Source organism: Osmerus eperlanus, chromosome 20 (assembly GCF_963692335.1).
Source record: "Osmerus eperlanus chromosome 20, fOsmEpe2.1, whole genome shotgun sequence".
In the NCBI taxonomy this organism is placed as follows: domain Eukaryota; kingdom Metazoa; phylum Chordata; class Actinopteri; order Osmeriformes; family Osmeridae; genus Osmerus; species Osmerus eperlanus.
In genome coordinates, this window is record NC_085037.1 from 14,389,276 (window position 1) to 14,401,304 (window position 12,029).

The following is a 12,029-nucleotide window of genomic DNA, read 5'->3' on the forward strand; positions in this document are numbered from 1 at the left end:
GATGGAAGAGGTGAGGATGGACTCAATGATGGCTGTGTAGAAGTGCACCATCATTGTCTTTGGCAGGTTGAATTTCTTCAGCTGCCGTAGGAAGTACATCCTCTGTTGTGCTTTTTTGGTGAGGGAGCTGATGTTCAGTTCCCACTTGAGGTCCTGGGAGAGGATTCATCCCATATAATCCAAACCTAACCCTAACCCAACCCTAACCCTAACCCATATAATCCAACCCTAACCCAACCCTAACCCATATAATACAACCCTAACCCATATAATCCAACCCTAACCCATATAATACAACCCTAACCCATATAATACAACCCTAACCCATATAATCCAACCCTAACCCAACCCTAACCCATATAACCCAACCCTAACCCATATAATCCAACCCTAACCCATATAATCCAACCCTAACCCAACCCTAACCCATATAATCCAACCCTAACCCATATAATCCAACCCTAACCCAACCCTAACCCATATAATCCAACCCTAACCCATATAATCCAACCCTAACCCATATAATCCAACCCTAACCCATATAATCCAACCTTAACCCATATAATACTTTCTGTATGTGTGTGTGTGCTGTTCCACCCATTATCAGTTAAGCATGTCTTCATATTGTATGAATAAGTGCCTTTGGCACTTATTTGTTTTTTCACAATGTATGCCTCATGTTTTGGCTGCTCACAATGTTTGGGGTTATCTCGTTGTTATGATCAGTGACCTATGCACTTTTGTAAAGCTCTCTCTTGGAAGTTGCTTTGGATAAAAGCGTCTGCTAAATGCATAAATGTAAATGTAATGTCCTCGTCGGTTGGAACGTGTGTACAGATGTGCATTATATAATACATGTGTGTGTAACCCTGTATGTGTGTCTGTGTAACCCTGTATGTGTGTCTGTAACCATGTATGTGTGTGTGTGTGTGTGTAACCCTGTATGTGTGTGTGTGTAACCCTGTCTGTGTGTCTGTAACCCTGTATGTGTGTGTGTGTAACCCTGTATGCGTGTGTGTGTAACCCTGTATGTGTGTGTAACCCTGTATGTGTGTGTAACCCTGTATGTGTGTGTGTGTGTAACCCTATATGTGTGTAACCCTGTGTTTATGTTTTGATGTGAGGTTCTGTGAAGCTCTGCACAGTAGCAAGACATCCCTCTCCTCTCCATCTCTCTCCTCCCCTCTCCATCCCTCCCCTCCATCCTTCCATCCCTCTCATCCCCTCTCAATCCCTACATCCCTCTCCATCCCTCTACTCCCTAATTGCATTATTGTAACTGCAATAATAACATCTAATTGCATTATTGTAACTGCAAAACAAATGATTTTATTTGTCCCCAGTCCAAAGCGCAGGCTTCGCAGGGCCTTCAGTAAAACAGTACAAAATCCATGTCATGGTACACACTGACACTACACACAGCACCACACACACCTACGCAGGTATACATAAACACACACACACGCACTGGTACATGAAAATGGACTTAAACACACAGGTGTGCATAAAGACTCTCTCTCTCTCACACACACACTCCATTCTACTGAGGACACACAATTCACTCATTCAAAATCGTGTTTGTATAACTCAAAACCTTCATGTTATTCTAACACTAACACTAGACCCTCTAGAAATAGCCCAAGAAAATGTCCCCCTTAAGGTAAATGTGTTCTTAGTTTACTACACCCACACCCACGGTCACCAGCCCTTCCTGAATGTGTCACTTGTCTGCTTTCACTTTTTTGAGGTTCTGTTGCTTTGAGTTTCTCAAAGGGGACCCTTATTGGTCAGTTCTACAGCCTTGTTTATATGTGCGTGTGTGTGTTATTGTATAACTGCATGTGTCCATCGGTCACTTATTGTTCATTACACTTCTTTATATCTTTTTTTTTTTTATTGTATATTTATATATATATATATTACATTGTATAGTAGTGGTTGGAATTATTTAGACACTTTTGTACATTTTCTACATGTGATATTTTCTACATTTTATATTTAAAACTCTTATATGTTTATCGTATGCACCTTCCGGCCATAGTAAATAGTAATAGTTTGTACAAACTTACTTAAAGCTGATTCTGATGTTGCTACATAGCTTAATTCAGCCCTCCCCTCTGCCCCACCCTTCCTACACCCCTCCCCTCTACCCCACCCTTCCTACACCCCTCCCCTCTGCCCCACCCTTCCTACACCCCTACCCTCTGCCCCACCCTTCCTACACCCCTACCCTCTGCCCCACCCTTCCTACACCTCTGCCCCACCCTTCCTACACCCCTCCCCTCCTACACCCCTCCCCTCTGCCCCAACCTTCTTTTTTTCCCCAGAACTTGAGACAAGCATTTGCTCAGTTTTTCTTAAAAAAAAAAAATACAACCTGAAACTCATTCAAACATTCAACAATCTCCATCTTGGTCCATATGGAGGAGAGAGATGTCTGTAATTCCATTACGCTAGGCACCGCCAGACTAAGACAATCTACTTCACTTAGTGATGAATATGTCTGCTCTGTGGCTCTGTTACTACTGCACTCTCTGTGTTGAGTGCTTCAGGGTGTGTGTGTGTGCGCATTCATGTGTTTATAAAAATAGAAGAAAGAAGAGCGCCAGAACTTTGAACTGAAAATGGTGGGGAAAAGAGAGAGAGATGAAGAGAGAAAGAGCAAGAGAGATAGAGAAAGAGAGAGAGAGAGATAGAGGGGGGAAGAAAGAGAGAGGGGAAGATAGAGAGAGATAGGAAAACAGGGAAAAAGAGAACGAGAGAACATGAGTGAAAGGTCTGATAGTTTAAACATGCACACATAATATTCCATGTCTCACCCATATCACACCATACACTATTAGATTTGTATCTAATTACCAGGAAGTAGAGCACCTTCAGAGGGAGATTGATCCCACCCTGGTGTCACAAGCAGCACCATCGGCAGTCCTTCCTGTCAGCGGCCACAAGACTCTATACTGCCTCACTGTGATCCACCAGACTCTATACTGCCTCACTGTGATCCACCAGACTCTATACTGCCTCACTGTGATCCACCAGACTCTATACTGCCTCACTGTGATCCACCAGACTCTATACTGCCTCACTGTGATCCACCAGGCTCTATACTGCCTCATTGTGATTCACCAGACTCTATACACCCTCACTGTGATCCACCAGACTCTATACTGCCTCACTGTGATCCACCAGACTCTATACTGCCTCATTGTGATCCACCAGACTCTATACTGCCTCACTGTGATCCACCAGACTCTATACTGCCTCACTGTGATCCACCAGACTCTATACTGCCTCACTGTGATCCACCAGACTCTATACTGCCTCACTGTGATCCACCAGGCTCTATACTGCCTCACTGTGATCCATCAGACTCTATACTGCCTCACTGTGATCCACCAGACTATACTGCCTCACTGTGATCCACCAGGCTCTATACTGCCTCACTGTGATCCATCAGACTCTATACTGCCTCATTGTGATCCACCAGACTCTATACTGCCTCACTGTGATCCACCAGACTCTATACTGCCTCACTGTGATCCACCAGACTCAATACTGCCTCACTGTGTGCCTTTAGATACTACACTACTCACCACCACTCCTTATCACACCTCCTCACTAATGCACACTACACCTCCCTCATCTCCAGTGTTATGAATACCATGCTTCCTCATTCATACTGAGCTTTCATGTCTGTACTTCCTGTTGTTCAGCTTAGGTAACATTGTACTTCCAGTTGTTTATCTTAGGCAACATTGCACATGTTGTTTAGCCAAGGTAACATTGAGAAATGCTCTGCACTTATGAATGGAAGGAGCCCTCATTCTTCCCATCCCGACTGGGATGTTGTACTGGCAGTGTTTATACCAGCCTGGTGTTTAGACAAGACTGTGAGGTGGCAAAGGAAGACAAAAAGAAAGATTCACAGACCAATTGACTGCTTGCTCAGTTGTTCAACTGTGTGTGTCAGAGTGTGGAGGCTGTCAATCAACAATCAGTAAAAACAACTGAGCCTGCAAAACAACATTCATGAACAAAGAAGAGAAGAGGAGGAGAGAGAAGACAGAGGAAGAGAAAGAAGGAGATAGGAGGAGAGTGGAGGAGAGAGAAGGAGGTTGTTTAGAGTAATTTAAAAACAGAGATTATGGAGGAGTGTTGAGCAAGGGAGGAGGTTATAGGGAACGTCCTTGGTGTGGGAACACCTCTGGAACGTCCTTGGTGTGGGGGTTGGTAGAGGTGTCTTTTATATCAAACTGATGTGTAATCAGACTGAACAGCTTGTCAGTGAACACTTCTAATCATCCAATTAATCACAATCACTTCTAATAACCACATTAGCTCCACTCTGCTCATGCAAGCACACGCACACACACACACTCAAGCATGCACACATGAACACACACACGTCTCTCTCCATAACTCTAACTGTTACTGACGAGCCATGACGTTTTGAATTCCTATCCTGGGTGCAGCTCTGACATGACGGCCCCTCTAAGCTCTCAGGGCACCATGAAACAGGAGCCATTTTGGGGTCCTCACATCAGTGATGACCCTGACGCCCAGACACAGCAGCCAGATGTGACCGACTACAAATAAATCAAAAAAACACCTGAGTGAATCAAAGCACAGAAACAAGCTGGCAAAGCCACAGGACAGAGAGGAAGAGGGGGAGAGACAGAGGGAGGAGAGGTAGGTGTAGGGGGAGAGTGGGAGAGAGGGTGATAGGGGGAGACACACACACAGAACAGAGGCACACACACAAACACACACAAAAAGAGACATACGTGCACTCACACACACACACACACACACTCACCCGTAGTATCCCTCCATCTCCACGGTCACAGGCAGACCTGTAGCAACAGAGGAGACTCATCTGGATCTCTCAGATCCCCACCAACCAGACAACAAGATTTATCAGATCCCCACCAACCAGACAACAAGATCTATCAGATCCCGACCAGCAAAACAACAAGATCTCTCAGATCCCCACCAACCAGACAACAAGGTCACAACAGTTTTCATTCAAGAATTAATGTGTGCAGGTTAGTGTTAGTTGGGGGGCAGGGAGGGTGTGTGGGGAGGGGCAGGGAGGGTGTGTGTGGGAGGCTGGGGGGCAGGGAGGGTGTGTGTGGGGGGGCAGGGAGGATGTGGGGGGGGGGCCTGGAAAGTGTGTGTGGAGGGGCAGGGGGCAGGGAGAGCCCCACAGAGCCCCCAGCACAGTGCCCCACATCGACAGCCTGCCGCCCGCTGTTACCCAGGAGGCCTAGGGGCAGCCTGGGGTATCACGTGACCAGGCCCAGTGCTGGTGCTCCAGTTTCACAAGGACATACGGACTGCTCCATTATTCAACATCGGGGGGGGGGGGGGGGGGTTCCATACATCAGAACCTTCCATTATTCATCATGGTGGGGGGGTCCATAGAGCAGATCGTTTCTTAGGCGCTGGGGATGGCAGGGAATCACACTGTGATACTGGGCAGTGTGTTGGGACTGAGACTGGATGCAGTTTTTCAACAAGCCTAAGGTACCTTGCACCAACACACAGACACAGGTTCTAAACCTATCTAGTCCTAAACCTAATCACCCAGTCTGATCTGTAGAGAGGGTTACAGAGAACAGTCACTCGCATACGCACACACACATGCATGGACACACACACGCACACACACACACATTTACATTTAGTCATTTAGCAGACGCTCTTATCCAGAGCGACTTATAGTAAGTACAGGGACATTCCCCCGAGGCAAGTAGGGTGAAGTGCCTTGCCCAAGGACACAACGTCATTGGCACAGCTGGGAATCGAACCAGCAACCTTCTGATTACTAGCCCGATTCCCTAACCGCTCAGCCACCTGACACACGCCATCAAAGAGAGCCCTGCGGTTGGTTTAAATTACACTTAATTACTGTTTACTTCCTGCCTTGATCTTGAACAAACTACAGTTGAACTTAACTTCATGGGGGAGAAACATACAAGGAACACACAAGGAATCACATACAAATGCACTAACACATACATACATGTGCACACATACATACACAAGTAAGCTTTCACTGGAACAACTCTTGAGTATGGAAAGATATGGAGATCAGCCACAATCTACCTGACTGATTCCTATAGACACACACACACACACACACACACACACACACACACACACGAGTAGTAAATCTAACACTCTCCCCTCCAACACATACACACAGCTAAGGAGTATCTCCACGCTGACACACATACACATCTTTGTGTCTACACAGTTCACTTAATGTAATGTCCCCAACTCACTCTAACTCCAACCCTTTCACTCTCTCTCACTATCTCTAACCCTCAGACACTAGACATACCAACATACTGAGACAAGAGATGCATGGATGAATGAGTAATGTGGCTCATGAATGGATGGATGGAGGAATGGACAGATAAATAACGTATATAACTGAAAAGATGGATGGGGAAAAGTGGTTTCACTCCGTTAGAAACAAAGAGAGAGAATGATAGTGAAGGACCAGAAGGAGAGAATGAGGGAATGGTTGGGGAAGGAGAGAGAAGTAGGAGAGGGAAGGCGAGAAGAAAGGGAGAGAGGGATGAGAAGGGGATTGGAACCAGGAATAGCAGTGTGACCTTAGTGTACATTACCATGATGTTATCTGCAAAACAGACCTTTACCTGTATGTAGGCATGGGCTGGTATCAGATTTTGACGGTATGATAACCTTGAGAAAAAATACCATGGTTTCACAGTATCACAGTATTGCGATTACAGCTGTAAAATATTTTTGTTGAACACAATATATTTTATTTTTAAGCAACATATACAATCGTTTGAACAGCAGTAAACATATCAAGTCAAATAGTTCAATTCTTAGTTTTTAATTTCACCAAAAAGAACAATGTAGCCCCTTGCTAAGATTTATATTGGGATGAAGGGAAACAGAAGGAGGGAGAAGATGGTGGAGATCAGATCTGAGTTTGTGTGTGTCAAGTTTTGATTAGAGTGTTGCAGTCCTTGTTGAACTTAAACTTTACGGTAGTAAAGTTAAAGATCCCATGACATGCTGTTTTTGGATGCTTTTATATAGGCCTTAGTGGTCCCCTAATACTGTATCTGAAGTCTCTTTCCCGAAATTCAGCCTTGGTACAGAATTACAGCCACTACGAGCAGTCCCACAATGAGCTTTCCTCAGGACGTGCCGTTTCTGTGTCTGTAGCTTTAAATGCTAATGAAGAGGGGAGAGGTGGATATCGCGCCCGCCATAACACCAACAGCAGAATGGTTATCCAAATAACAAAGAAGTGTACAACACTCACGTTACAGCATGTGTATTCACACACATACTTGATGCTATCTACATTTACATTAGCAACAGTAACCGGGCTGTTAGCTGTTAGCTGCAGAGCTAATGTTACAGCCACATTCTAAGGGTAACAAGCTAGGTAACCATAGGCTATACAGTAAAGCAACATACAAAAATTTGGGAAGTTGTGTCGGCGCCTTTCCAGAGAAAATAAAATTAAGACACTGATTCTACAGAGGCTCAGATAAAGGAACTAAAAAAAGATTTTGGTTTTCATTTGTACATCAAAACACTGAGCAACTGTTCTTGTACTTCGTTCGTTTGCAAGCCATGATGTCTCTTGAGTAAAAAACAATATCGCACTCGTACGGTCGTAGCTCAGTTTTTCATGGGCGTGCCAGATTCCCTTGGCGTGCAAAGCAGAGAAAAGGGAGGTAAACTTTATCTTGTGACGTCATAAAAGTAGCATTTTCAAAACCGAGCGTTTCAGCTTTCATTTTCTCAAGGCGGAGAAGAATACCCAGGGCTTGGTTTACACCTATCAACATTTCTAGCCACTGGGGGACCAAAGGCAGGCTAGGGGAACTCATATTAATGTTAAATAACCTCCTAAAGTGACATTTTCATGTCATGGGACCTTTAAGTTAGTTGGATGTTTTGCCAACTAGGTAACCATATTCTGAATGTAACTGGTGAGCTGTCGGATAAGCAACTCCATTGTGGGTTAAAATTCATAAAGGGACTGTGTCAGACTGGAAAAGGACATAATTTGACGGATAGCCAAATTCAGGAAACTTTCCATTCTTCTGGACAATCAAAGACCTCAACGAACTCTATTAAGATTCTCCTGGATGTTGTCGATCTGCTCAATAGACTTTCCTACCATCGTCAAGCCACAAGGTAACTGGTTGTGCCGCGTGTTGCCCATAGACGGCAGCCGCCATCTTGTGCTGTGGATCAACATACCCCAGCCACACCAAAGCTAGCATTCGACGGACTGGGTTTTTTTAGTTTTTAATTAGTAAGTCACAGTCAGCTCCACAGTCAGCTCACAGTCAGCTCACAGTCAGCTCCACAGTCAGCTCCACAGTCAGCTCACAGTCAGCTCACAGTCAGCTCACAGTCAGCTCACAGTCAGCTCCACAGTCAGCTCACAGTCAGCTCACAGTCAGCTCACAGTCAGCTCCACAGTCAGCTCCACAGTCAGCTCCAAAGCTCCACAGTCAGCTCCACAGTCAGCTCTACAGTCAGCTCCACAGTCAGCTCACAGTCAGCTCCACAGTCAGCTCCACAGTCAGCTCACAGTCAGCTCTACAGTCAGCTCCACAGTCAGCTCACAGTCAGCTCTACAGTCAGCTCCACAGTCAGCTCTACAGTCAGCTCCACAGTCAGCTCCACAGTCAGCTCACAGTCAGCTCCACAGTCAGCTCCACAGTCAGCTCACAGTCAGCTCACAGTCAGCTCACAGTCAGCTCCACAGTCAGCTCTACAGTCAGCTCCACAGTCAGCTCTACAGTCAGCTCCACAGTCAGCTCCAAAGCTCCACAGTCAGCTCCACAGTCAGCTCCACAGTCAGCTCCACAGTCAGCTCCACAGTCAGCTCCACAGTCAGCTCTACAGTCAGCTCCACAGTCAGCTCCACAGTCAGCTCCACAGTCAGCTCCACAGTCAGCTCCACAGTCAGCTCTACAGTCAGCTCCACAGTCAGCTCCAAAGCTCCACAGTCAGCTCCACAGTCAGCTCCACAGTCAGCTCCAAAGCTCCACAGTCAGCTCCTCTTCTTCCAGCAGCTCCTCAGGTTTTATCCACATCAAACATGATTAAACAAGCAGAATACATACTGTGTGAGGCTGCAGGTGACAAGAATATCTATGTCTGAGTGTGTGTCTGTGTGTGTGTGTATGAGTGTTGTGGCATCATGGATGGAAGTGTGGTAGAGGGGCGTTATGTTCCTCTCCGGGAGTGGCTACTTTTATTGTATAGTTTATTTTAATTCTAATTCCACTTAGTATTGCTAGTTATGTACCCTTAGTATAGTTAGTCCTCATATTTAAATTTTTGATTCCTATATGTTTAATGTTTGCACCTTCCTGCCAAAGCAAATTCCTTGTCTGTGCAAACTTTCATGGCAAATAAAACCCATTCTGATTCTGCAGAAAGGAGTGGACCCACACACGAGCCTGGTACATGGAACAAACTTTGTTTGGCTTTGGAGGAACTTTAAATTTGCACCTACGGTAGTACGATTCCAGTTAGGATCAAGTTTATGAAGCCTATGTTTTTGCCTTTAAAAAAAGATTTTTGTTGTTATGGAATAAAGCGGATCCTTCGTTTAAAAGCATTTTTTGCCTGCTCTTTCCTGTGGTGATGCACTGCCCTACACCCCGCTTAGTGGTCAAGCCTCTCATGATACCACAGTGTGTGAGTGTGTGTATGAGTGTGTGTGTGTGAGTGTGTGTGCCATTAGTTCTACTCACCACAGTCTCATGAGGAAACGGTGCTCCATGTCTTCGGGATGAAAGGTCTGCTAACACACACACACCAGCTGAGTCAGTGCATCCAAAAACTTCTACCACACTCCTCCAGGAAGCAGAGACGGAGGACAAAAGAGGGGAGTCAAATGACATCATATGAACAAGCTCTCCATCTCCCTTTGTCCTTCCTGTCCCCCCCTAAAGTCTCCTCCAACAGATTGCCTGGAGGTGGAATGTCAGTTCATGTTGGGGAGTCAGGTGGCTGAGCGGTGAGGGAATCGGGCTAGTAATCCGAAGGTTGCCAGTTCGATTCCCGGTCATGCCAACTGACGTTGTGTCCTTGGGCAAGGCACTTCACCCTACTTGCCTCGGGGGAATGTCCCTGTACTTACTGTAAGTCGCTCTGGATAAGAGCGTCTGCTAAATGACTAAATGTAAATGTAAATGTCCCAAAAGAAATCTGAGTGGCTGAGTCGGTGTGTGTGTGTGTCTGTATGTATTTGTGTGTCTGTGTTTGTGCAAGCTCTCAGCAGCATAAATATTGCATTTGCATAGGGTGACCATACATCCTCTTAACCCGGACATGTCCTCTTTTCAAGACCTAAAAAATGCGTCCGGCAGGGATTCCAAAATTGTCCGGGATTTTGCCTCGTTGGATATTTGTGTTTCTCTGGGTCTTTCACAAACTAGTTATTACGCCCTTACAAGTTTTGGAAAGGGTATCTCCCTTATGTTCCACCTTCTTGCGCGGGCTCTGACCAGTGTTGCCAACTCCTCAGTAAGGAAAGTAGCTATTGGCTGCCCTAAAAGTCGCAAAAAGCCGCTAAATGACGCCATCACCTAATTTGCATAATTGAGTAAGTGACTAAGGCTGTGTGAGGTAAAATGTTGCCAGATGCATGATAATCATCCTCCAAATACGATCATTTTAACCCTAACCCTGTACAAAGTAGGCCCCGGACTCAAATATATTGAATATTACTTGACCCAGAATCCTTTACAGTCTGGCACAGTTTGACCAATAGGATGTCCTGGACAGAAAGGTTTCTGTAATGTCGCATTGCAGGAACTCAAGATATCTCATCATCACCTTCCCTCCCTCTCCCTTTTTCCCCCTCTTGTTCCGTCTCTCTCTCTCTCTACTTTTCTCTCCCTATCCCTCTCTCCCCGTCTCTCCCCTCTCTTTACCGAGGGGCTGCAGCGGTGTTCATTAGGGCCAGTGGTTCCAGGTATTACCCACCCAGGAAGCCAAACACAGTGCATAGCTTGAACACAGCACAGAGCCTGACCACAACCCTGCCTAGAGAGCCAAAGAAACGCACAGCCCATGAATTTACATTGTTACATTTAATGAATTTATCAGGTGCTTTTATTCAAAGCAACACATGAATAGATAAGATCAAGGAGCAGAAGTGCATAGTTCTACAGTATGTTGGTGGTCTACTAAAATGAATAAATGTAATGTACTAGCTATTTACTAACTGCATTGCATCCACAACCGACAAACCCACAAAACACAAAAACCCTCATAGACACAGACACACACATTCACACACACACACACAGACAGACAGAGACACACACACAGATACACGCAGACCGACACACAGACACACACACACAGAGATACACACACACAGAGACACACACAGTCACACACACACACACAGAGATACACACACACAGAGACACACAGTCACACACACACAGAGACACACACACACACAGAGACACACAGTCACACACACACAGAGACACACACACAGAGATACACACACACAGAGACACACACACACAGAGACAGAGACACACAGTCACACACACAGAGACAGACACACACAGAGAGAGACACATGGACTGGACACAGTTGGAGGAGGGGAGGGTAGAGGACAGGGGGACAGAAAGGTGAGAGAATAGGAGGTGAAAAGATAAAAATGTAAACAAACTTTGTGGGAAAGAAGGGCAACTGTCTCAATTAGGGTTCATAAAGCTTTGGCTGTGTGTGTGTGTGACATCAGTATAAGCATTGTTGGAACACACACACTTCCTCTGTGGTCTTTCCATCAGGGCAAAGCACTTCCAGTCCATTCTCTTGTGACAGCAGGCAATATTTCATCCCTCCAGTCCACATTCTCACCTCTTCTCCCTATCTCTCTCGGTCTCCTGCCCCTTTTAATCTCTTTCTCTAGCACACCTTAGCTCTCCCACAATGGTTTAACTCTCTCTCTCCCTCTCTACCTGTACCCTCTATCTCTCTCT

General features: G+C 45.6%; 1 protein-coding gene across 1 annotated transcript in view; it reads right to left on the bottom strand.

Moving 5' to 3' along the window:
* The window catches only part of dlgap3 (discs, large (Drosophila) homolog-associated protein 3), a 29,282-nt gene extending 19,404 nt beyond the window's left edge, over positions 1-9,878 (bottom strand). Inside the window, 1 exon segment of the mRNA XM_062446012.1 lies at positions 9,774-9,878. The gene's annotated coding sequence lies outside the window, so the exon portion shown is untranslated.
* Between the last annotated feature and the right edge of the window lie 2,151 nt (positions 9,879-12,029).